Here is a 25,783-nt window from a genome sequence, read left to right as displayed (position 1 = left end):
CCAATCTACTTCAAGAGGAAGATGGGCATTGAAGAGGCACCTTATGGAGTTTGATAGCCATTTGGGCAAGAAACTGCTCTTGCCTGGACTATTGCATAAACTGGACACAGAGAACCCACAGAGAGAGGACTGCTGAACTTGCCTAAGGTGAGATGATCTTTTGGGGTTCCTGATTCATGAAAGAGTCTACGAGACATTTGCAGGACACAACAGATAGTGACTGAACTGACTTTGAATTTTCCTACTTTATGGAAATGTCTGCTGGATACCATGGGCCTGAAGGCTGAAGATGGATGCCCCAACGGTACAGAGGAACTTTGGGTGACTGTCCAGGCAGCGAGATGTCTCTGCCATTTCTAGAGTTTTAAAAGTTGCTTTTTTCTTGTTTGCTTAGGTAGTATTGTATCTTTCTGGAGTCTTTGATGGAGTTAAGAATAGTTAGTTATAGTTATAGTTTTCCTTAGTTATTGTAGCGGCGTAAACGAATGCAGACAGATTGTAAAAATATATATAGTTTTAATGTAGAAATAGACTTACAGAACCACCGTTCCAGCGGAAACCAGGAAAGCAGAAGCAAGCGCTCGGAGCTTGCTCGCCAAATTTATAGGCAGACATTAGCCCGAGGCGAACACGCCCCCTAAGGGGCGGGACTTATCCCTACATCTCCCCTTTTTGTCTAAATAAGACAGAACTAAACCAAATACAACTACATACAATAACAACAAATAATAAATATAACAAACAATATTGAGAACAAAAGCTTTGCTAAACATTCTATCTCAAGGAGTCCAAATAATGTAAAGAGTAACTACAATTATATAATCTTCAACTCAGTCAAAGATCTGAGAAGGGAATAAACACTACTCAACAAACGAGATATATCCAAAATGTGCAACAATTGACAGAGACAACTGACTACCTGGGCAATCACCCAAAGTCTCGTTTGCAACGTTGAGTCAACCAATTTTGGCTAAGGCCTAACATAACTGACATACCATTATTAAAGGCAAGAAACTTTTCAAAACTATCTTACCCTGTCTTGGCAGGATATGACAGTCCTGTTTTATCCATTGATGCACGCTCTGTATCTGTGTCAGTGGTTGAGGTATGGGCATTTCTTTGCCCAAAGGCCAGTTCTGCCAAATAGAAAGGCTCCAGGTGGAGTGTTTTTGGTGCTCAACATTTTCTCGGGAATAGAGCGGTGTTGCCAGGAGCAATTGTGTCTCACTATCACGAAACTCTGAGTTAGATTAAAGGCCATTTTCTACAGCTCTTTGAAGAGGTTGAAGATTATCTATACTGAGTATAATCTCTATATATCTAAAGAACCTGATTAGTCTAATTATAAATGACAAACTTAGATGACAATTAGTCTATATAATTCTCAATATCTATCTAACTTAAAAAATAAGACAATAAACGACTGTGAAACAAATGAGGACAATGACCTCCAAATATAAACAATGTACAAATATACATTGCAGTAGGTAAATATATATCAATACACAAATATTATATAAGTATCTTAATCAGAGGTAGAAATGTACACTGCAATATGGTAAATATATACAATATATATATATATATCAATACAATATATGTCAATACATAAAAATGTTTTAAACAGAGGTAGAAACATGCATGCGTACAATAGTCAATATAATTTAACTTTGTATCAATATACAAGAATCTATACCAATATATTTGTCTATTATCCCATCATCCCTCTTTTTTTTTTTTCGAAATGATCCCTGAGCTTATAAAATTCCTCCCCCAACCCTCAATCATATACTAATTATAATCAACCCCTTAATAATGTCCCTAAACCCAAGGGCAAACTTTACTGGGAGAGGGGACGTCGTTCTCTAGAATTACTTCCAGCTGTCATGGGGGCGACGTTCTTTCTGGGGGATCCTGTGAAAGTAAAATGATGGTTAAATTTCAAGATAATGTCTTTTAAAATTGCAAATAGTCTCTGAGTATTTTCGTGCAGGTCTGGCCAAAATGTTGTATAAGATGTGCACCATTTCAGCTAAGCAAGTTGGAACTGTCTTGTGCAGCTGGTACCCAAAGCAGGTCTTGTAGTAGCGCTATCAGTATCATGACGTCATATCAACCAGGTGGAGTTGTTGTTATGGGGCCCCATCTTCTTCCTGGAAACTTCAAATGTCACTTCAGGAAAAACTCATTGTTCATTATGAAAAACTTAAACATTAATCATATAGACATATATAGACATATATATATATATTCAATGAAAGACATGATAGATATATTCAATGAAAAGTATGATAGATATGAAGAAAAGAAAAGATGTTTTCTAAACTCATATTTCTTTCTGTCCCATATCATGGCTCTTGACATGAGACAGAAACTCCAGAAACTCTGGGTTTTTCTCTTACTAACAGGCTTGGAATTGGAGAGGGACTGAGCCAGAGTCCAACTTCAAAACCAGCTTTATAAATTTAGAAATATGGTTTAATATTACTTACACAACCCATTCAGTTGTCTTGATATTTCCTATTGGGCAGGTATTTTTCCACCTGTCAGTATCCAAACATCCAGGGTCCCTTGAATTTCTCAAAGATGAGTGTTTTCCTGTGGAGATAAGAACAGAACCCTGCCCCCATTCTATATGTTTTTCTTACCACCTGTATGAATATCATCGTTGTGGATGAGTTGTCATTTCTCCTTTCCAAGAGGTTTCTCCTCTTCAAATCGAAACTTTATTAATTTTGATGGTATCCACAATTTTTCTTCTCCTGTGGAAACAAGAGCAAAACCCCTTCCCCAATGTAGCACATCTCCTGGCTTCCACTGAGAGGTCAGCACATCTTTGAAATAAATCGGTTGATTTAGTTCAGTAGACTTTTCCATTATCCAATGTCTTTCTGCTGCTGTCGTTCCTTTCTCATTAGCGTTAAGAAAATTCAAGGTTAATAAAGCATTATGTAATCTATTTCTGGGGGTATTTTCAGTCCCTTTCTGTTTGTTCAGCATATCCTTTATAGTACGATTTGATCTTTCTATATCTGCCTGACCTGTAGGATTATTTGGTATACCTGTAATGTGTTTTATATTATAATAATCAAAAAAGCGTTTCATTTTCTTAGATACATATGCTGGACCATTATCTGTCTTTATTTGCGCAGGTATACCCATGATGGCCATAACTTCCAATAAATGTGTGATTACTGAATCAGCCTTTTCTGAGCTCAGGGCAGTAGCCCATTGAAAACCTGAATATGTGTCTATGGTGTGGTGTACATATTTTAATTTGCCAAATTCTGCAAAGTGGAACACATCCATCTGCCAGATTTCATTCCTTTGGGTGCCCTTTGGATTAGCCCCTGCAGGCAGTGGCGTTTGGTTATAGAAAGAGCAAGTAGGGCATTTCTTTACAATCTCCTTAGCTTGTTGCCATGTAATTGAAAACTCTTTCTTCAAACCTTTGCTATTAACATGATGTTTTTTATGAAATTCAGAGGCTTGTAGCACACTACCAATCAATAATTGATCAATTTCTGCATTACCTTGTGCTAGAGGACCTGGCAGACCCGTATGGGATCGGATGTGTGTTATGTACATAGGGCAAAGCCTGTTCCTGATCAAATCTTGAACCTGGAGGAAAAATGAGGTTAGTTCAGTATCATCAGGTATAAATTCAGCAGTTTCAATATGTAAAATAACTCTTTCTGCATATTGTGAATCTGTAACTATATTAATAGGTTCTTTAAAATCCCTTAGCACCATAAGAATGGCATATAATTCCGCCTTCTGGACAGAAGTATACGGACTTTGTTCCACCTTATCCAAGTCTTCTGATTTGTAACCTGCCTTCCCTGATTTATTGGCATCAGTATAGAATGTACGGGCTCCAGTTATTGGAGCATCACGGACGATTCGAGGAAGAATCCAAGAAGTTCTCTTTATGAAGTTAAGCCGCTTGCTTTTTGGATAGTTGTTATTAATGTCTCCCAAAAAATTAGCACAAGCTCTTTGCCATGGTTCATTATCTTCCCATAATTTCTTTAGTTCATCAGCAGTGAAAGGCACTATAATTTCTGCTGGGTCTATGCCTGCTAGTTGACGAAGTCTCAGCTTGCCTTTTATAATTAACTCAGAGACTTTTTCCACATAAGTTTTCAGTTTCTTACTTGGTTTATGTGGTAAAAAGATCCATTCCAAAATAATATCATCTCTCTGCATTAAAATTCCTGTAGGAGAAATTTTTGATGGTAGTATGACGAGAATACAATCGAGCTCTGGATTCACCCTGTCCACATGTGCCTGTTGTAATTTTTCCTCAATCATTGTCAGTTCCTTTTCTGCTTCAGCTGTTAATTCTCTGGGACTGTTTAAATCCTTATCACCATCCAAGGTTTTGTTCAAATGAATTATTAGATCAGGTGTTATTCCAATAGCTGGTCGTAGACTGGAAATGTCTCCTAACAGTCTTTGAAAGTCATTAAGAGTCCGTAGGCGATCTCTCCTAATTTGTGCTTTTTGTGTCTTAATTTTTTGCAAACCTATTTTATAACCTAAATAATTAACAGAATCTCCCTTCTGAATCTTTTCAGGAGCTATTTGCAATCCCCATTTAGGTAAAAGTATCTTTATTTCTTCAAACAGTCTGTTCAAGGTATCCATGTTTGAATCGGATAACAAGATGTCGTCCATGTAATGGTATACTATAGATCTGGGAAATTTCTTGCGTATTATTTGCAATGGTTGGTTCACAAAATATTGGCACAGGGAGGGGCTATTTAACATACCCTGGGGGAGAACGGTCCAGTGGAACCTCCTCGAAGGTTGAGAATTGTTATAAGTAGGCACTGTGAAGGCCAATTTTTCTCTATCTTCTTTTTGCAAAGGTATAGTGAAAAAACAATCCTTTAAATCAATAACTATGAGAGGCCATCCTTTTGGTAATAAAGAGGGCAAAGGAATTCCAGATTGCAGAGGGCCCATAGGTTGAATAACCTTGTTGATGGCCCTGAGACCTGTCACCATTCTCCATTTACCTGATTTTTTCTTAACCACAAATACAGGAGAATTCCAAGGGCTGGTAGATTCTTCTATATGTCCAGCATCTAATTGTTCTTGTACCAGCTGTTCTAAAGCCTGTAACTTTTCCTCAGCTAAAGGCCATTGCTTTGTCCATATTGGTTTCTCAGTCAACCATTTTAGAGGCAAGGCTGTTGGTATCTCTGAAGGGACATCAATTGCTTGTTCTTGTACAGCTCGAATGGCCGGTTTTCTCCGTTTGTAATATCTTTTAATATTATTCTCAGAAATATAGGCTCTAGATTTAGCAGGAATGTTAATTTCGGTATTCCATTGTTGTAATAGGTCACGACCCCATAAATTCATTGCGATATTGGCTACATATGGCTTTAATTTTCCTATTTGTCCCTCTGGCCCTATACATTCAACCCATCTCGTGCTCTGCCTTACTCGAGATAGGGTTCCAATTCCCAGGAGCTGAACATTTACATTCTGAAGAGGCCAATACGGATGCCAAGATTCTGGGGTAATGATAGTTACATCAGCACCTGTTTCCAGCAGGCCAGTAATAAAAATGCCATTTACACACACTCTCAGTTTAGGTCTTTGATCATTTATCGAAGTTTGCCAAAACACACGTAACTTATCTTTCTGATCATTATTGCTTGTAACAGTAGGCATGGGGCTTCCTAATTGTCCTGATGAGGCACGTTCTCTGCAGAAACTGGATATGACTGAACCATGTTTGCCATGGGGGCCTGTGAGGCCCCCCCTCTCATGTTTCCCGACTGTATCAGGTTGCCTTGTCTATCTCTTGTAGACCTGCATTCATTTGTCCAATGTCTGCCCTTTCCACATCTTCTACATAAACCTGAAGGCTGAGTCCTCCTATTTCTGTTATTTCTAGAAGATGCATTATTATTATTATTATTATTTCTGAAAGATGCATTATTATTATAATTATTATTATTATTATTTCTGAAAACCCGTTGTCTACAATTCCTTTTCATATGACCCATTTTGCCACAATTAAACATTTGGTATTCTGGTGTCTCCTTTTACCATTGGAAATTGCTTCTTCTACCCATGCTTCAGTGCCATAATCAAATGTATCAACATTGAGTGTATGCAAGACCCATTCTTCCAAAGGCGCTGATCTGAGTTTTAAAGGCCCCAAAATTCTTTTGCATTCCACATTTGCATTTTCATAAGCCAAAGACTCAATCATTATACGTCTTGCTTCTGGGTCAGATATCCCTATTTGTACAGCCTTAGTTAATCTTTGTAAAAAGTCACTAAAGGGTTCTCTCTGACCCTGTTTAACTCTGACAAATGATTCCATTCTCTGTCCTGGGTCTTGTACCCTGTCCCAAGCCCTTAAGGCTGCTGTAGTACACATGGAGAGTGTGTTTTCATCCAAATTAGCTTGTTCCTGAGGATCGGAAAAGGGCCCTTCACCTAGAATTTGATCTAGGGAAATGTCAATTCCCTTCGCTTTTTCCTGCTGTTCTAAGAGTCTAGCCTCTTGCCTGAATAAGCATTTCCATTTCAATTGCGGTCCACTCTCGAGTACCGCAGAGCTCAGCTGGAGCCAGTCCGAGGGGTTGCTCTGCTTGTCATGGCCCAAGATCTTAGCATCTCTTTAACAAAAGAGGCTTGCATCCCAAAAGTCATGACAGCCTGTTTTATTTCCTTGAGATCCTTCATATGGACAGGCTCCCATGTATCCTCCTTGATGACCCTAGGGTTTTTGGAACCAATCACCTTCTCTGTTGTTATTACTGGAAAGGCAGGTAGAGCTGTAGGTAGAGCTTTGTGGAAATTGTCCCGGAGAGACTTACCCACAGATGTAGTTAAAATTTGCCTTTCTACCCTTTGCTCTTCTTCATCAGAATTTAGAAATTCCTCAATCTTTTCAATTCTATTCACCATTGCCTTCTGCAATGTCTGAATCTCCTGTCCAGAATTATGTTCCAAAGCCTTCATTGAGGATTCTAATGTATGAAGTTTGTCCGTTAGAGATAACATCTCATCTTTGGACACAGTTTTTATGGCATAAACCGTGCCTTCTTGTATTGACAATCTTTCCGTCAATCTGTCATAAGCTTTAGACAAAATCCGATTGTCACATTCAGCAGTTTTGATTCTCTCAGTTAATGTTTCATTTCCTACAGAAAGGGACTGAATCTTATGGTCCAGATCAGCTGTTCCCTCTTCCATACTAATGAATTTCTCCTTAACATCAGCCTGAAGAACTTCAAACTGATTCTTGAGAAGATTGTTATCAGCCTGGAGAACTTCAAACTGATTCTCGAAAAGATTGTTATCAGTCTGGAGAACTTCAAACTGATTCTTGAGAAGATTGTTATCATTCTCAATTGTTTTTAAGCGTTCAATCTCTGCCTTAAGAATCCTGGATTCATCTCGTAAAGACTTTATCATATTTCTATTATCAAACCATTTGGTGCCAATGAAAACTACGAATCCCAGAAGGATCCATAGATGTGGGGTGATAGACACCTCTTGTAAAATCTCCCACATGGTACAATTAAAAAAATTGTTAAATTCTTGAACAGTAATGTATTCAGACATTTTATTTATAAAAGAAAAATTTTTTACCTGCAATGATCGGTTCCTGCCAGTGGTGGTTTCTGTGTTTTTGGAGCCTGTCCTAGAACTAGCTCTTGTAGACCAGGCTGGACTCGAACTCACAGAGATCCGCCTGTCTCTGCCTCCCAAGTGCTGGGATTAAAGGCGTGCACTACCACTGCCTGGCCGGCCTCAAACTCACAGAGATCCGCCTGCCCTTGCCTCCCAAGTGCTGGTATCAAAAGCGTGCGCCACCACTGCCCGGCCAAGTCACTTTGTATCAGACCAAATCTGACGCTGTGGCAGCTTTTGTTGCAAAACCGCAGGTACTTGAGCTTCTGCTAATTCAGGCAGTGGGGTTCCGCTGCAAAACTTAGCCAAGGCAGGCAGAATGGGCCTGTGTCTCCGAGTATGTCTCGGACTCAGCACTGGGGCCTGAGTCACGAACTGAAAAACAGCACCCGGGAGGGTGCTGTGTTAGCTAGCGGGCTACCCGCTTGAGTCGGGGGCAAAATAGCCCGACGTTGGACGCCAAAATGTAGCGGTGTAAACGAATGCAGACAGATTGTAAAAATATATATAGTTTTAATGTAGAAATAGACTTACAGAACCACCGTTCCAGCGGAGACCAGGAAAGCAGAAGCAAGCGCTCAGAGCTTGCTCGCCAAATTTATAGGCAGACATTAGCCCGAGGCGAACACGCCCCCTAAGGGGCGGGACTTATCCCTACAAGTTATGAAAAAGATTATTGTAACTTTTACTTGATAACTGTTTTGTTATATGTAATTTTGCTATGTTAAAGTTAAAGCCTTTTTTTTGTTTAAACTGAAAAAGGGGAAATGATGGAGGAAGGTCATTGGTTAAATAAAAAGAAACTGCTTAGCCCTCATTGGTTAGAAGATAGGTGGGAGGAGTAAACAGAACAGAACGCTGGGAGGAAGAGGAAGTGAGCTCAGACTCCATAGCTCTCTGCTCCGGAGCAGACGCCTCAGAGAGTTGCCATGCTCCCGGCTCCCAGGCAGACGCATGCGATGAAGCTCTGACCCAGGATGGACATAGGCTAGAATCTTCCTGGTAAGCGCACCTAGGGGCGCTACACAGATGATTAGAAATGGGCTAAATTAATATGTGAGAATTATCCTTGAAGAGGCTAGATAGAAATGGGCCAAGCAGTGATTAAATGAATACAGTTTGTGTGTTGTTATTTCGGGCATAAGCTAGCCAGGCAGCCAGGGTGCTGGGGATGCAGCCCCACCGCCCTTATTACTACAAAGCACCAGGCTGAGCTCTGGGAGTCCAGTCGAAGAGCGAGAGAGGGAGGAAGGATTATATGAACAAAGGGCATCAAGATAATGACAGAGAAATCCAGAGACAGCTGAACAAATTTCCTGGGAAACTGAGGGTGCTGAAAGCAGCAGAGCTGATCCCCTCCCCCCACATCTACCATGTGGTTTCATGAATGAGGCAGCAATTGGGAGAGATGGCCCTGCACCTAGCCTGGGCAAAACAGTGGAGCTGTCCCTGGAGGTGTGAGTGAGAAAGACCCTGGGATCTGAGAACAGGAGGATAGGTTGCCTTGGAAGGCCTGGCTGAGGCAATGTTGAAGAGCTTGATACGAGGGTGGGATGGGGTGAATGACAAAGGGGAAAGCTGGTGTTCTGACCAGTCTAGCTGACACCAAGCCCTAAATTTTTATTTGCTTTGAGGGAAGAGGTTTTAAGGATGATTGTTGTAGCAGGGGACAGGCAGATGGGCGAGTTCAGAATGCATGATGTGAAAAGCACAAAGAATCAATAAAAGTTAATAAGAAAAAAGAAAGAAAATAAGGCCTTTCTTAATGTACAGGTTTAATAAACAAATTCTGAAAAGATAGTCATCTCTTCTTTCTTTTCATTTTTATTAAGATTTTTTAAAATACAATCTTTTCTCATTTTACGTAATTATCCCCATTCCCACTCCTTCCCCTCCTCTTGCTTCTGCTTCCCTCTCCACCTTCCTGACCCTACCTCCCCATCCATTCTTCAGAATGTGTAAGACTTCTTATGGGGAGTCAACAAAGTCTAACACTTTTCCTCCTCCCTCCTCTTCTCCCCTCCCCCTTCCCTTCCACCCTCTTTTCTCCCCCCTTCCTAATTTTCTCAGGAGGTCTTGTCTGTTTCCCCTTCCCAGGGGGAATCAATGTATGTTTCTCTTAGAGTTCTCCTTGTTACCTAACTTCTTCGAATCATGGACTATAGGCTGATTATTCTTTGCTTTACATCTAATATCCACTTATCGAGTAAGTACATACCATGTTTGTCTGTCTGGGTCTGAGTTACCTCACTCAAGATGTTTTTTTTCTAGTTCCATCCATTTGCATGCAAATTTTAAGATGGCATTATTTTTTATCACTGAGTAGTATCCCATTGTGTAAATGTACTACATTTTCTTCATCTACTCTTCAGTTGAGGGGCGTCTAGGTTGTTTCCAAGTTCTGTCTATTATGAATAATGCTGATATGAATGCAGTTGAGGAAATGTGTTTGTGGTATGAGTATGTCCTTTGGATATATGTGCAAGAGTAGTGTACCTGAGGTAGATTGATTCCTAATTTTCTGAGAAACTGGCATACTTATTTCCAAGTTTATACTCTCACCAGCAATGTAGGAGTGTTCTTTTTACTCCACATCCTCTCCAGAATAAGCTATCACTTGTATTTTTGAGCTTAGCCATTCTGACCTGTGTAAGATGGTATCTCAGAGTTGTTTTGATTAGCATTTCCCTGATGGTTAAGGACATTGAGCAATTCCTTAAGTTTTTTGGCCATTTGCAATTCTTCTTTTGAGAATTGTCTGTTTAGATCACTACCCCATTTTTTGATTGTATTATTTCATAGTTTTATGTCTAATTTCTTGAGTTCTTTATATATTTTGGCGCTTAGTCTCTAATGTGTGGTTAGTGAAGATCTTTCATCATAGTAGACTTCCCTTTTGTCTTAGTAACTGTGTCCTTTGCCTTACAGAAGCTTCTCAGTTTTAGGAGGTTCTATTTATTAATTGTTGCTTTCAGTAACTGCCCCTACACATATTTGTATAATGCTTGGGAACCAGACTAAAGACACTGCTTCTGGAACGTGATCATGGATAGAGAGACTGCTTTTTGTCGTAGCTTTTATTGGATGTGTTATTTGACAACCTCAAATATGTAAAAAGTACACTGACCTCATCCTAATACCCACCTTCTCTATTTTCCCTCTCAACCCCATTACACACTTGGTTCTTAATAGTTACCCTCCTCACACTTGTAGCTTTTGTTGTTCTGGTTTTGGTACCAACTGATTAGAGATTCTGTATTTTAACAGTCTTTTGCTTATTGCTTTTCTTTTTTTTTTAGCAAGAGAAAGAATCTCTGTCAGCCCAATGGATGTATTAGCCATTCTGAGGAGCTACGCCTGTGCAGATATAGGAAAATCACCTCTCTCCCACTAGGAAGATGGGAAGAAACCTTACTCTACATATTGGATTAATATGTAGGTGGCATACAGGATTGACCTCAAGTAAAGGAGATTCTAACTCCACTCTGATGGAGACCTGTGTACTGTTGGAGAATTATACTTTTAAAATGGGATTTTCTATTCAAGAACAACGAGCTAATGACAGGAACTTCTATTCTTGAAGGCTCCAAACGAAAGGTAGATGATTTATGAATTTCAAAAAACAAGCAAACAAACAAACTCTGGATAGAAATCTTGTGGGTGGCAATCTAATGCTTCTCCTCTTTTTCCAACTGTTATTATTATTCCACATTGTTCTAGGGGACATTATCTGCCCCAGGGAAAGATCATAAGAATCCAGAGGGGACGGCAACTGCATTTCAAAAAGACTTTTAAGAACTCATAACTGAAACATTTTTATTAAAAACTGAAAGAGGGTTTAAGTTAGGCAAACTTTTCTAGAGTGGAAAGCCTCTTTTACTTTGGAGAGAATGATTTTGAATATCAAAATCTGAGCACTAATATATTCTATGTGTGAAACATAAATGTGAACTATGGGGCTGCGATAAATTCAGGGTTTGCTGTTTGAATAACAAAAAGAATACAACCTTTGGAGAAGACAGCCTTGCAGTCAGTGGGATACTGGGAAGCAGACGCTCATCCCTGCCCCCAGCTAAACTGTGATGCCCTCATCAAGGACAGAAAGGAGTGATTGACAAAGGGGAGTGTGAATATTCCTCACTTTCCAGAGCAGTCTCTCAGAAAGACTTGGGTCCTGGCAGGGAGGAGTAGGTAGTGAGGTGTTAGGTGGATGATTTGGGGATTCCAAGTTGACTCTAGTTCACTACATCATAGGACCATAAACACAGTTGAACAGTTGAAGACTATACGAGGGTAATGGAGGCATGGTGGACATAGAATGGCCATTTACTGGTCACAAGCAAGACACGAAGTGCAGGAATCACTTGGCATGACACTAAGGTTGACTGTGGGTCGTGTACCTTCCTGGAATCTATCAAGTGGAGGTAGAAATGAGGAAGGATGAGGTTCCTTTTCCTTCAAGGTTGGAGATGTTTTCTGGAACTGAATTTACTACAGGACCTTGTGAGGAAAAGCAGAGAGAAAGCAAAAAGCAGAACCTCAAAGTATTTTTGTTACTCAACCTGGATTTCTCATCATTGACTAACTGGGTTTACATAAAAACTCTAGGTAGTTTTTCCTGCATCAGGAGTATTAGGAGTTCTGAGTGACAATGCAGATGGAAGGTTGGAACTTTCTAACATTTATTTACCTGCACACATATTATACTGCATGTACTACGGCTTTGCATATTTTATTTGATATTTCTGTATTTTGACAACATTTAACAAAGAAAATAATGTGTACTCATGTATCCTTTGTGGATATTGAAGTTAATTTCTCAGTACAATAGAATACTTTGATTTGCTCAATAATTATCCCTGCTAATTACTAATTCATTCATCACTTATTTTTTCTCAGAAATTGAAACTAAGATTTATATCCATTGTTCTTTTTTTTTCATTTTTTGAGAAAAGGAAGAGTAAATAGTCTATTATTATTTCATTTCTGACTCAGTCAATTGAAGTTGATGGAAGTCTTCATGCTGGAATTCCTTACTATTTACATTGCTCAGTTTTTCAATGGTAATGGAATCATTTAATTTATTTTACAAAGGAGTTATCCTGGCTTAAATTTCCACCTAATCCCTTTCTTTGGCTTGGTGACTTGGCTTACAAGGGGGAGAAGGAGACTCAAAGAACTTTCTCTAAATTCCCTCAGCTCCTCTTAGCCCTCCTCACCATGTCATCTAACACTTTGACTCAACTCTCAAGAAGTCTTCAGAAGATTATTATTATTATTATTATTATTATTATTATTACTATTATTTGGTTTTTTGAGACAGGGTTTCTCTGTAGCTTTGGAGCCTGTCCTGGAAGTAGGTCTTACAGACCAGGCTGGCCTTGAACTCAAAGAGATCCTTCTGCCTCTGCCTCCCGAGTGCTGGGATTAAAGGTGTGCGCTACCACCACCTGCCCCACCCCCATTTTTTGAGAAGATTTTTTTCTAACCTTTCCTGATTTGACAATTTTACAGAATTCTCAGCAATCTTCTCCCTCACATACATCCTCTTCCCTCTTCCTTTCTGTGACTTAAAACAATTTTTTTCTATGAAGGATATTTTTATTATTAGCCTCAGAAACCCCTCTCCTCCATTTGGCTTCCCTTCAGTAAGAAGCAAAGAATAGCCCAAGTCACTTGCATTCTGATGATATGACCAGACTCTCAAGACTATCCTATGCTGATTAGAAAGCTTTTACATTGAATGTGTCCTTCTCTCTTCAGGACCTTTACTTAGCTTCCCTTCATTAGGAGTTCCACCTGTGGCAGATAGGAGACCTGGAGCTCCTTTGGAGTTCGTGTGTGGCTGCTTGAAGATAGTTTGGGAAGTTTTAGTTCATTCGAGATCCATTTCTTAAAAGATCTCTTTAGTTTTTGCATTGCATATCTTATTAAAACACAAGGCAGTTAGATGTTTGTATATTTCCCTCCTACTCACCACTTGCTCAAGCAACTAATTTATATTAAGAGAATATTCCATTGAGTAATGTTTAGTGTGTGGTTTATAATTCAATGAGAAATAGATTGGTTCCTTTAAATTTAAGCTTGGAATGAACATAAGATCATACTTTGACCTTGTAATTATCTTTTGGAGTAGGGCCAATGGCTGTCTGTGCACAGGTCTTGCAAGTGACCTGTGTTTTTATTATGTTAACAAAGAGGCTGAGGAAATAGAATGGAATTATGAAAGGCTGGCTCCCAGTTCCACTTTTGCCCTCTCCCTGGCCTTGGCTATGATGTATAAAACTCCTAATCACATGAAACCCTGGCAATATAACTTTTCCTATCAAGTTCCATAAGAAAAAGATGAAACTATTTGGACATAAATTAACAACTATGATAAGGATTTTCGCCCCATTACTCTCTGTAGAGCATCCTGGACTTCTTTGTTTCTCAGACTATATACAACAGGATTTAGTAGAGGTGTTATAACAGAGCAAGTCACTGTGATCAGCTGGTCCTGGTTCCTGGTATTCTCTGACTTGGGCTTGAAGTAGACAATGGAAGCACAACCATAGTAGATTGTTACCACAGTGAGGTGGGACATACAGATAGCAAAAGTTTTCTTCTGGCTGTCAACTGAGTCAATCTTGAGAATGGTGGGCATCATGAGGACATAGGAGATGCATAGGAAAGTGGCAGGTGCTGTGATTGCCTGGAGACTGAGAACTAATGTCAAGATGTCTTTGATGACTGATATTGCACAGCCACATGCAAAACAAGTCGGTCATCACAGAAGAAATATTTAATCAGTGAGTTGCAAAAGGGCAGCCTATAAATGGATGTAGCCTAAACTAGTGAGAGAAGGAACCGCATGGCACAGACTGAAGATGTCAGGATGGCACATACACTCCAATTCATGATGGCACTATAATGAAGTCCATTGTAGATAGCCACATAACAATCATAACCCATGACTGCTAACAGCAGACAGCTGGTGATTCCAAATCCGAGGAAAACATAGAGCTCCATCTCACAGCACTCCAGGAAGATTGTTTGGCTTAGAACCACAGGCTACCAAGCATTTGTGGGGTGATAACCAGGGACCAGAAGCTCTTTTCAGAGAACACTTAAGAAAAATACATGGGGATATGAAGGTTCTGGTCAATACAGATAATGGTCACAATGATGACATTGCCAGCCAGAGTCAGGATGTGCAGGACAAAGAAGACAACAAAGAGTGTGAATTGGTAAGTGGTATTTTTTTTTTTAGTTAAAATGCTATTTTTATTTACTGGAATTTTATTTATTTATTTTTTTTAATTTATTTTGTTTTTTAGTTGTTGAAAAAAATTTCAGCCTCCTCCTGGTTTCCCATTTCCCTCCCCCTCCTCCCACACATCGCCCCTTCCCCCCACTCCTGTCCCCCTCTACCCCTCCCCCCACCCACAGGGCAGGGAATCTGGACTGCTCTTCATTCTTAAGAGGGAGGGGGAATGGAGTGAGTTGGTATTCTTACAAATTGGATAAATTCTATAAAACAAACTCCCTTATCTCTGTGCACTTGGCTCTCTTCATTGAGGACCTTAGATCCAAAAGATAAAGAGAAGGTCAACACTATGTCTTCCTGTCAGGGATGACCCTGAGTACCCTGCAGAGCAATGATCCTATAAAGTAGGATCAATTCAAAACTGCCTGGATGGAGCTGTAAGGAAATTTAATCCATAAAGTCCTCATTTCCTAAGAACAGCACCCTAAACCCAATCACTAGAACTTACATTTTAAAAATATGTAAATAAGAGGAAGTTATTGTAGGAATTGCTTGTAATCGCAATACTGAGGAGATGGAGACAGACAGAAGTCTGGGGTTCACTGACTTGTTAGCCTAGAACAGAGTTCTAGGCAAATAAAGACTGACTTAGAAAACTAAAAAATGTAAGTCTAAGTTGATGTCTAAACAATAATAGCTGTGGTTGGCACATGGTTTCCTCACCTGTACTCATGCATACACGTGCATACATGTCTGCATAAACATGTGCACCTGCATGAAAAAGAGCACTCACAAAATGAAATTAAATAACTACAAAAATGTCAACTCATTTCACCAGAAATGGTAGACTGTCTCCTTAAACTAGAAATGCGGATAGAATTTAATTAGCTTCACCTAAGAACCTGACGTAAAGTATTCTTTCTATGTACATCTTGATCTTTTATATAATGATTGTGAATAGGCTATGAAATTTGTTTTGAATGTCTCTTAAAATTAGATTATCTTTTAGAAAATAATCGCATTCTTAAGAGTAAAGCATAAACAATTCATATGTTTTCAAAAACAAAATAGATAATTCGAAAAAAGTTGATGTTTGGGATTCTAATCCATGGTTACAAGAGCTCACGATGATACCTGGGAACTATTTTTTGTTTTTGTTTTTTTTTCATATCTGGGAACTATTTTGAACCAAATAGTAACAAAATAATGATATACCAAAACATGTGTGATTTACACAGAAGATTACTAGATGTAAAATTATTCCTTAAGATGTTTATTTTTTAAAAAGGCTAAAATATCAGAATGTTCATCTCATAAAAATTTAAAAAAAGACAAAAATTAAATTAAGAAGAAAAATAATAGGAAGTAGATGATAATAACATAAAATAAGAATAGAATAATAAGACATATAAAGGCAAATGTTTATAAGTGTGAATGTAGGATGTTAGTGAAATTAACCAAGAAAATAAGAGAAGACATGAATAAACTTTTTAAATAATCAATAAAGAACATAAGTCAAGAAGATTTAGAGTCCCAGAAATGAGGGAAAGTAGCTTCACAATTTTATTTCAATATAATTTTAGTGAAATGTAATGGTTACATTCCTAGGAATCTGTCACTGATATTTAATTGAGAAAACTTGTACTCGGCACTATTGTTGAGCCAAAACCTGTGCCTAGTCAGGTTCTACGTCCCATTGGAGAACCTACAGCAATCATTCTTTAAATATACATATCAAATTGTTTCCTAATGACATATCCTTAAACTCATAGATGAATGCTTATCTCAGTCCTCATCAGAGAACAGTCTGCTGAAAGTAGGTGGTGATTCATATAGATATCTAGATCTGGCCAAGGTTTAGATTAGGCTCACAAAATGGTCATCTAATGGTGTGGAAAGTCCATATGTATATGTGCTGCTTTTTCTGGTTAATGAGTAAAGCTGCTTTGGTCTATAGCAAGGCAGACTATAGCCAGGCTGGAAGAGATATAGAGAAAGTAGGTGGCATCAAGGATATGCCATGTAGTTGCTGAAGGAGACAGATGCTGGAGAACCTTACCAAGAAACCATGAGCCTTGTGGTGACATATAGATTAATAGAAATGGGTCAATTCAAGATGTAACAGTGAGCTAGAAGTATGCATAAGCCAATTATGACAAAGCAGTGTTGTAATTAATGCCATTTCTGTATGATTATTTTGGGTCTGGGCAGCGGAAACAAACAAGAAGCTTCCTACATAATCTAGATCACCTCTCTTCCTCCCAAGGCTCAGGCATCATTTCAGCAGAAGGGACAGAAACACTGTAAGAGCCAGAGATGGACAATGAATACAGGAAAACCTACGTCCTCCAGACATAACAACACAGTTGCACAAAAGAAGTCAGGAGAAATATCACATACACAGTTCTTGTGCAAGATCTGACAAGATCTCAACTGAGAGAAAGGAGGCATATATGAAATCCCACAGCAAGCAGATTAGCTATTGTAAATTGGTAGCTTCTTGGAAAGGAATATTCAGTTTTGTTTTGTTTTGTTTTGTTTTTAAGATTGAATGCTGTCCCTGGTAAGTTGACCATGCATCAGTGGAAGGTCACACATCTAAGAATATATGAGAAAACAAATTGAACTTGATGGGTTAAATAGGGATACAAATTTGGGTGGATAGGGAAAGGGTATGTCTGGAAGCAGTTGGGGAGCAATGAAAATGATCAAAACATACTGTGTGAACTTCTCAAAGAAGCAATGAGTAAACAAGTAAACTAAACCTCTAAAAAGCCCTTTGTCTTGATCAAACTTAATTCTCAAATTGACAGATCTTAGCATCATCTAAAGGAGAAACTTCAATTGGAGAATTGCCTAGATCAGGTTTGTCTGTAGCCATGTCTTTGGGAGGCTGTCTTAATGATCAATTGATGTAGGAAGGCCCAACCCACAGAAAGCAGCACCAATTCTCCGGTAGGAAAACTAGATACAATAAAAATCCAGGATTGTGGAGCCCTGCCCCTATGGATCCATCTACAAAGCAGTCTTGCAACCAAGGCTCACTGAATATTTCTGGAATGGGCAAAGGATTAAGGAATTTGCTGTGAGATTTGAGCCCTTACTAATGCAGGAAGCTACATCCATGAAGTGTCACCATCTAGACTGTCCAGTGATAGAGGAGAATCATCTGTCTATCTGTTGCTTTCATTGGTTAATTAATAAAGAAACTGTTTGGCCTGATAGGGCAGAAAATTAAGTGAGTGGAGTAGACAAAACAGAATGCTAGGAAGAAGGCAATGAGGCAGACGCCTCAGACACATGCTATAGCTCTCTTCTCCAAGATGGATGTAGGTTAAGATCCTTCCCAGTAAGCCACACCTCATGGTGCTACACTCATTAATAGAAATGGGTTAATCAAGATGTGAGAGCCAGTAAGAGGCTAGAGCTAATGGGCCAAGCAGTGTTTTAAAGGATACAGTTTCCATGCAATTATTTCGGGTAAAGCTAGCTGTGCAGGAGCTGGGCGAGAACGCAACCCGCCACTCCTTCTACACTCCAAACATGATATAAATAATGGACACCAATGGACATGTCAAAATGGATGGCAGTGAGTCACAAGGCTTCAACCATATACAAAGAACCACAGACAAGGGAGGAATGCTGGGAGAGACAGACAGTCATCTCCTGAGAACATTGTATAAATTGGTGTCAAATGGTCAGCCCTGAAAACACACATAAAAGACTGAGCAGTTTATATTTAGGAATATCTATACATGTAGTAGCGATTCATGATATTAAAGGCCATGGATCTGAAAGAGAAGAAGGGAGGGTATATGAGAAGGTTTGGAGGCAGGAAGGAGAAGAGAGAAATAATGTAATTTATATTATAATCTTGTAGGAGGAGGTCACTTGTTGGTTCCCAGCAGCTCAGCCTCGAAATAACCACACAGAAACTATATTATTTAAATCACTGCTTGGCCCATCAGATCTAGCTTCTTATTGGCTAACTCTTACACCTTAATTTAACCCATTTCTATTAATCTGTGTATCACCACGAGGCTGTGGCTTTTGGGCCTGAGCAGCTGGGAATGAAACAAGTGGCCTCTACCAAAATAATCTCAAAAAATAAAAAAAAAGAACTCCAATTAGACCTTGAGAGCTTGTTTGGAGGTTCTAGCAGGGGAGCTCAGCTCCTCATAAACCCTTGATGGAAGACCAGTCCTCCTCTATTCAGGGAATGTCGTCTTCTTCGACCCAGCATGCAGCTTCAGGAGCGACACATATGGAGTGGTGAGGGAGGAAGGTGACACCTGCCTAGCCAGCCAGATCAACTGAATCAACCCTGGCGATCAATGGGGTGACAGATGTCACAGCCAGATCACCCAGCAGTGAGGACACTAAGAAAGACTTAGATAGCTCTAATCTACATGGGAAGTAGAAAAAGACAAGATCTTCTGAGTAAATTGGGAACATGGGGACCTTGGTGGAGGGTTGAAGAGGGGAGGGAAGAGGCAGGAAAGGGAACAAAGAAAAATGTAGAGCTTAATAAAAATCAATTTAAAAAATTAAACACCTTAGAGACAAGAAAAAAAGTACTCCAATTAGAGGAAAAATATGAGAAATTTCATTCAAAACGTCAATATTAATAGAATTACAATGTTACATTGTCATAAAAACACCTTTAAGGCAATCTGCCACTGAACTGAAATATAGACAAATTCTTATATGAGATGTTAACAAATTAAATCTATCAGTATATAAAACAGTCAAACAATGAAGATTTGTTTTAGAGTGGAAAGTTTTTTTAAAATTAGAAGGATCCAATTACATTTAATAAAAAAAAGTGTTTAAAGGAGAAAATGCAAATAATTATTTGGATTGCTACTGATACAGGCTACATATTTTTTTTTCAATATTTGTACTCAAGGAGAACCTATAGAAAGCTGAGAATATACTACTTCTTCTCAGCGGATAAAAGCAGACAGCAGTCCTATAGTCAGCACCATACTTGGTTTAAGGTCAGGAAGGGTTTTCTTCATGATTACGAACAAGATAAATCTCATGCCTTTTTCTACTTCTCTTTAACCAGTCCTGTAAGGTAAGAAAAAGAAAATGAAGTGTCAAAGATTGGGAAGGAAGAAAGAAATAAACCTAGCTTTTTAAAAAACAGACTACAATCATAGGAAATTCAAAAAATGTTACTGACAAGTTTTGTCAGAATTAAGAGACCTTAGAAAAGTTTTTGGCACAAAGCTTTTTATGTCAAACTTTCCTACATTTTGGTATTTAACAAACTATAGCAAGTTAAAACTAGGAAATAAAACATTTACCATCATTTCAAACAATATCAAGTACTCACGAATAAAGGCACTTATGAAGAAAATTTCCAAACCTTAATGAAGCATCCTAAAGAGGTTTGAAATAAATGATTATGCTTATGAATTCTAGGACAATCCCTCACTGTTTAACCTAGTGGCAAATTGATCTATGGAGACAACACAGGTCACTCCAATTTTAGGTTGATTATTTTCAAATTTGTTTTTAATTTAACTAATACTAATATGTATACACAAGATTAACGTCCCAGGAGCATCCAAAGAAAGGAGAGGATTTGCCTTTCAAACATCAGTACTTGCGTTAAGGTTCAAGTAAGAAGTGATGCTGAAGCAGGGTAAAGAAATCACAGAGGGAAGAAAAATGAGGGCTGAACAATAATGAATCCATATTATATCATAGGTAGGGGTTAACAAATCTCCTTCCCTCTAGTCTCAAACTGTTTTCCATTTATATATTCCTCTTATCATTTATTCTTGACATTTTATTTATTGTTTGATCCTCTTGTCACATGTGATTGCAATTACTTATTTGACTATCAAATGAGCTCCTTGATTACAGAGCACATACTGGTATAGATGCATACTTCTAGATCCAATCCCAATTTTTGATTTCGTTTAGGCTGTTAAAAATACTTGTTAAATGAACCAGTGCATGAGAGAATAATGGTTTTGAGCACTTCCTATCTGCAGGAAGATACTTATCCTTTTGTTAGATGTCCACAGAAGCTCTGCTTTGGGGACCCAGTGCTAGGATTCAGTAATTAAGTAAAAATCTAGACTTCAGAACTTAGGGGCTGTGAGATGCAGAGCACATGATTCTTACCTGTAGGGCCATTGCAGGCGTAAGAAGTGTCTGAAGTAGCCAAACAAAATAAAAACTGATATATAGATAGACAGAAGCAGTAATGTCTACAGCACTCGTTAAGTGGTGAAATTGGAAGGCTGCCAGTATAGAAAAAGACAAGCAGATGAAGATGTTGGCTACAACAATTATTCAGAAGGGACACATGAATGGCTCTTGAGTTTATTTTCAATTCCTAGTTCGCATTTAGATAAGCAGTTCTATTTCTAAAAAAATATAGGAGAAAAGTACGTGGACTTTTGCCTACAGGATCTTTTCTTCTTTAGAAGTAGCTACATGGTAGACACATGAAGAAATAATTCCAAAAAGGACAAAAGAATTACCAGAGTCACAGATATGGAGGGGTAACTCTGCAGCCTGGATATCCTAAATGTAGCTCCAGACCCTCTGCTGCTGAAAAATCCCAACACTAGAAGAAAAAAATCACCTTAGCGGAAGGACTGACAGATGAAATGGTGATGGCTGAAAAAGAATGCATTCTTTTTAGGAGTGTAGTATTAGACATAGGGATTTGTTTATTTTCTTAGGGGTTGGTTGGGTGTTCTCTGTGAAGAGTCACAGTCATGGAGTTGGTGTTACACACTTGTTTGTTTGCTTTCTTGCTTAAGACAGGATTTCTCTGTGTAGGAGCCTGGGCTGTCCTGGAAGAAGCTATTCTAGACCAGGCAGGCCTTGAACTCACAGAGTTCCACCAATCTCTGCCTCCCAAGTCCTGAGATTAAAGGCATGTGTCACCACCACACAGCCGGTGTTATATGCTTGTAACACAGCTCTTAACACCTGGTGGGAAGGGGAAGGATGGGGAAGAATTGTGTTCCCTTTTAGTTTTCTGTTTCAAGCATGTATAGAATCTCATAGGCAATGTACTATATATTCACTTAATGTACACGCTCATATGGGTTGGGCCAAGTATATTTATTTTTCTGAAGTAGAGACTAAACGCCCAGATTATGTTTATGAAAAGACACAGAACAAGTCTCCTGACACAGGACTGATCATACAAAATAAAATCAAAGTAGCTTATAGAAGGCAAAAATTGTTAGAACTACAATTTTGGCCCATGAATTAGAAATGGAGAAATAGAAACAACAGTAAATAACATTTGACTAAAATGTGCTCTTTGGTGAAAGTTTGTGATTTAACTCATCAAACTTTCTGTGTAGATACACAAATCATGATGGAGGAAGGTCATTGGCTAATAAAGAAACTGCCTTGGCCCATTTGATAGGCCAGCCTTTAGGTGGGTGGAGAAAACAGAACAGAATGCTGGGAGGAAGAGGAAGTAAGCTCAGACTCGATAGCTCTCCTCTCTGGGGCAGACACGATGAAGCTCCGACCCAGGATGGATGTAGGCTTGAATCTTCCCAGTAAGCACACCTTGGGCTGCTACACACATTATTAGAAATGGGCTAGTCCAGGTGCGAGAGTTAGCCAAGAAGAGGCTAGATATAATGGGCCAAGCAATGTTTAAAAGAATACAGTTTGTGTGTTGTTATTTTGGGGCATAAGCTAGCCGGTGGCCAGGAGCCGGGCTGTGGGAAGAGGCCCACAGCTCCCACTACAAAATCATTCTCATTTTGTTGATAGAGAAATTGAGACTCAGTGGAGTAAACCACTTGCCAGACTCACATATTTACTAATTGGCAAGATGGGTGTGAGGCCCTGGCATATATGACCACACATGTCAATTATTTTTATTGAAGAAAAATCATGAATAATGAATATTCAAGCATGATGTTTGGACTAAAGGAGAAGGAGAACTGGCTGTGAGAGCAATGTCCAACTCTCAGCATCACTGCCTCAAAAGACACCTAGGCCCTGAGTATCAGATGACAACTCTGGGATTACAAAGGCAGTCTTATTTACTGTCTTTGCTTGACGGTCAACAGATTCTTCCATTATTTAAGAGGAAACCTGCAAGGATGCTATATATCACTTTAGGTCTCCACCAGCCATTAGGAAAGTTACCAGGAAAGTCTAAAACTTCATTATTAAAATCGTTAAGAAGGAAAGAGGGAGATGGAAGAAAACCAGAAAATTTAAAAATCAATTCTTTTATGCTTTTTTATTTTGTTTTATTTTGTGGTATTCCAATAAGGACTTCTTGAAATCTTAGAACAGGATATCATAGAAATTTACTTAGGAGCTGGGGTGCCCACAATTGCAAACAGAAAGACCTGGGGTGGGATGTTCCATGAATCCAGAGTGGAAAAATTTAAAAAACCCAAAGCCAGCATGTCAGCATTTCCAGAGGGTTGCAAGGGCTTTCATAATGCAGCCACAAATGCCAGGCTAAAGCTTTGGTTCTGTTGGCCCCAGAGGGTCTCTCAGCAGAGCAGATAGCTCTGGAAACCCTAAATCTGAGTGTGCCGTCTGGGGTTTACTCAGACAGAGAAACAGGCCTATCAAATCCAATATTGTAAAGACGTCCCTTGAGAATTGTTCCTGGGCACAAGGTGCACCTGAGAACTAGTGTGAGGCCCTACCCCAGGGACCTCATTAGGAATTAGTGCAATTAGTAGAGTAAAACTTTATGCCTTTGTTTAGATGGGAGTTTCTATCCCATCTGATTCTACAGCCATTCAGTTCCAAAGAAACACACAGAGGCTTACATTAATTATAAATTGCTTGCTTTACTAGCTCAGGCTTATTATTAACTAGCTTTTACTACTTAAATTAATCCATAATTCTAATCTATGTTTAGCCACATAGCTTGATACTATTTCTCAGTAAGACATTCTCATCTTGCTTCCTCTGCATCTAGCTGGTGACTGTGTTTCCTCTCTGCCTTTCCACTTTCCAGAATTCTCCTAGTCTGGTTCCCCTTCCTATATTTCCTAGTTGGCCCCTGGCCAATCAGAGTTTTATTCAACCAATATCTGTGCCAAATCCTTACAGTGATAAGAGCATTATCCCACAGCACCTTTGGTTACTGACTCATAGGAACAGCCTGTACTTCAGAAACTGAAACATGTTTTGTTAACAAACCAGAAAACCCAGAATAAACATGCCAAAGAAATAATTTCCTACTATTCTTTGTCTGAAGATGCTTTCTTCATTCCTTGAATAAACAAATATTATCCACTATCATGCCAGGAAGTATGTTGACTGTGGATATTAGCACAATGAATCCATTAATGGTGCTTGCTGCCATAGACTTATTAAGTAGGGGAACATAGTTAGCTGTAGTTAAGCCAATACTATGTTTTCATATGTTTGAACAGGGCATTGTCTAGACATATGCAGTCCTGTAAAAACTCTTTGGTAACTAGATAATGCATTTATGCCATTGGTAGAGGAGATTACCCTCCTTTAGCCAGAGAGAGCACTCTATGATTCATAGATTATGAAGTGGACTGTGGGCTAGATTTAGAAGATGGTGTTGTTTAAGATATACACTGCCTATCCAGGCAGGCAAATTTAAAAGTAAAAATATCACAAGGGTATTACTAGAAGAAGAAACTAAATACTGGAGGGAAAACTATAGAGAATAAGTTGTGCTAATGTGCTGATGTCTTTCAACATTTTTCTTGGTCATGAAGTTTTATATAGACTATTGAATATAAATATCAGTCAACTAGTTAAAGTTATAGAAGGAAATTTAAGGTAGAGGAAAAGAAAAGGTGTGGGAAAGAATTGATGAATTAATAGAAACTCATTCCAACATGTGAAACACTCCAAAATGTGCAAGGAAAAGGTGACAGAGGGATCACATTGGAGCTAACGCTTTTTACAAGTTCAGGCTTAGTTTGAGCTGGTAAAGCTTCTAAGGAAGTAATGACTCAAACATACATAAACTTCTAATTGAAATCTAAGAAATGAATCCAAGAGATGCAGCTTGGCACTCAGAAAGAACTATGGGACTACTCTGATTTTCTGGTTTGAATGCTTTGAGCTGGAGCCCTGGTAGAAGACACAGTGATGACACTGGATTGTTGAGACCTCCAAAGCTAACCGACCATAGAAACCTTAACACATGGTCTGGAATCCTGTCTTTAGCCACCTGTGGCTTAGGAGCCAATTTTGAGAAAGTGATTATCTGTGGAAAGTGTGGCTTTTCACAGAAATCCGAAGGGGTTACAGTATGAGCCTCTATGGCAGCGTGACAGAATAGTGTCTAATTCATCATGTCTAGAATCATAATAGTCTTTCAATTCTCAGAGTAGGGAACTTGAATGAAGGGGCATCTCTCTCCTCTTGGAATATACTCTTCAGACACATGTCAGTATGGAATAAAGTGCACCTACTAGGTCACAAGATATTAGTGGTAGAATTGCTTACATTGGGCTCTTTTCAGAACCTTTTCTTCTTCTTCTTCCTCTTGCTCATAACTGATAGTGTCATGGCTTACTCAGGAAATGGGGTAAAGTGGTAGATATGCAATGCCTTTCCAACACATTTATCTCATTTGATACAATGACAAATTAACCAGAATATGCCTGTGAATCACCAAACTCTCTTAAATGGTATTATAAAAGCACTAATGCCAAGATTCCATTTATTTGCTTTGCTTTCTTTCTTTCTCTAGTCTCTCTGTCTCTGTCTCTCTCTCTTTCTCCCTTCCTCCTTCCTCTCTTTCTCCCTTCCTCCCTCCCTCTTTCTTCTTCCTCTTTTTCTTTTTTTCTTACTCTGTGGACCAGACTGGCCTTGAACTCAGAGATCAACTTGCTTCTGCCTCTGCATCCT

The 25,783-nt window shown here is 39.0% G+C and overlaps 1 pseudogene; it reads right to left on the bottom strand.

Moving 5' to 3' along the window:
- Positions 1 to 14,041: 14,041 nt before the first annotated feature.
- On the bottom strand, positions 14,042 to 15,225 carry LOC121442038 (annotated as a pseudogene).
- Between the last annotated feature and the right edge of the window lie 10,558 nt (positions 15,226 to 25,783).

Source organism: Microtus oregoni, unplaced genomic scaffold, assembly GCF_018167655.1.
Source record: "Microtus oregoni isolate MIOR12 unplaced genomic scaffold, Mior012 000086F_ref0000336, whole genome shotgun sequence".
Classification (NCBI taxonomy): domain Eukaryota; kingdom Metazoa; phylum Chordata; class Mammalia; order Rodentia; family Cricetidae; genus Microtus; species Microtus oregoni.
Note: the sequence above shows the minus strand (reverse complement) of the source record. Positions and strands in the feature narration are given on the sequence as shown.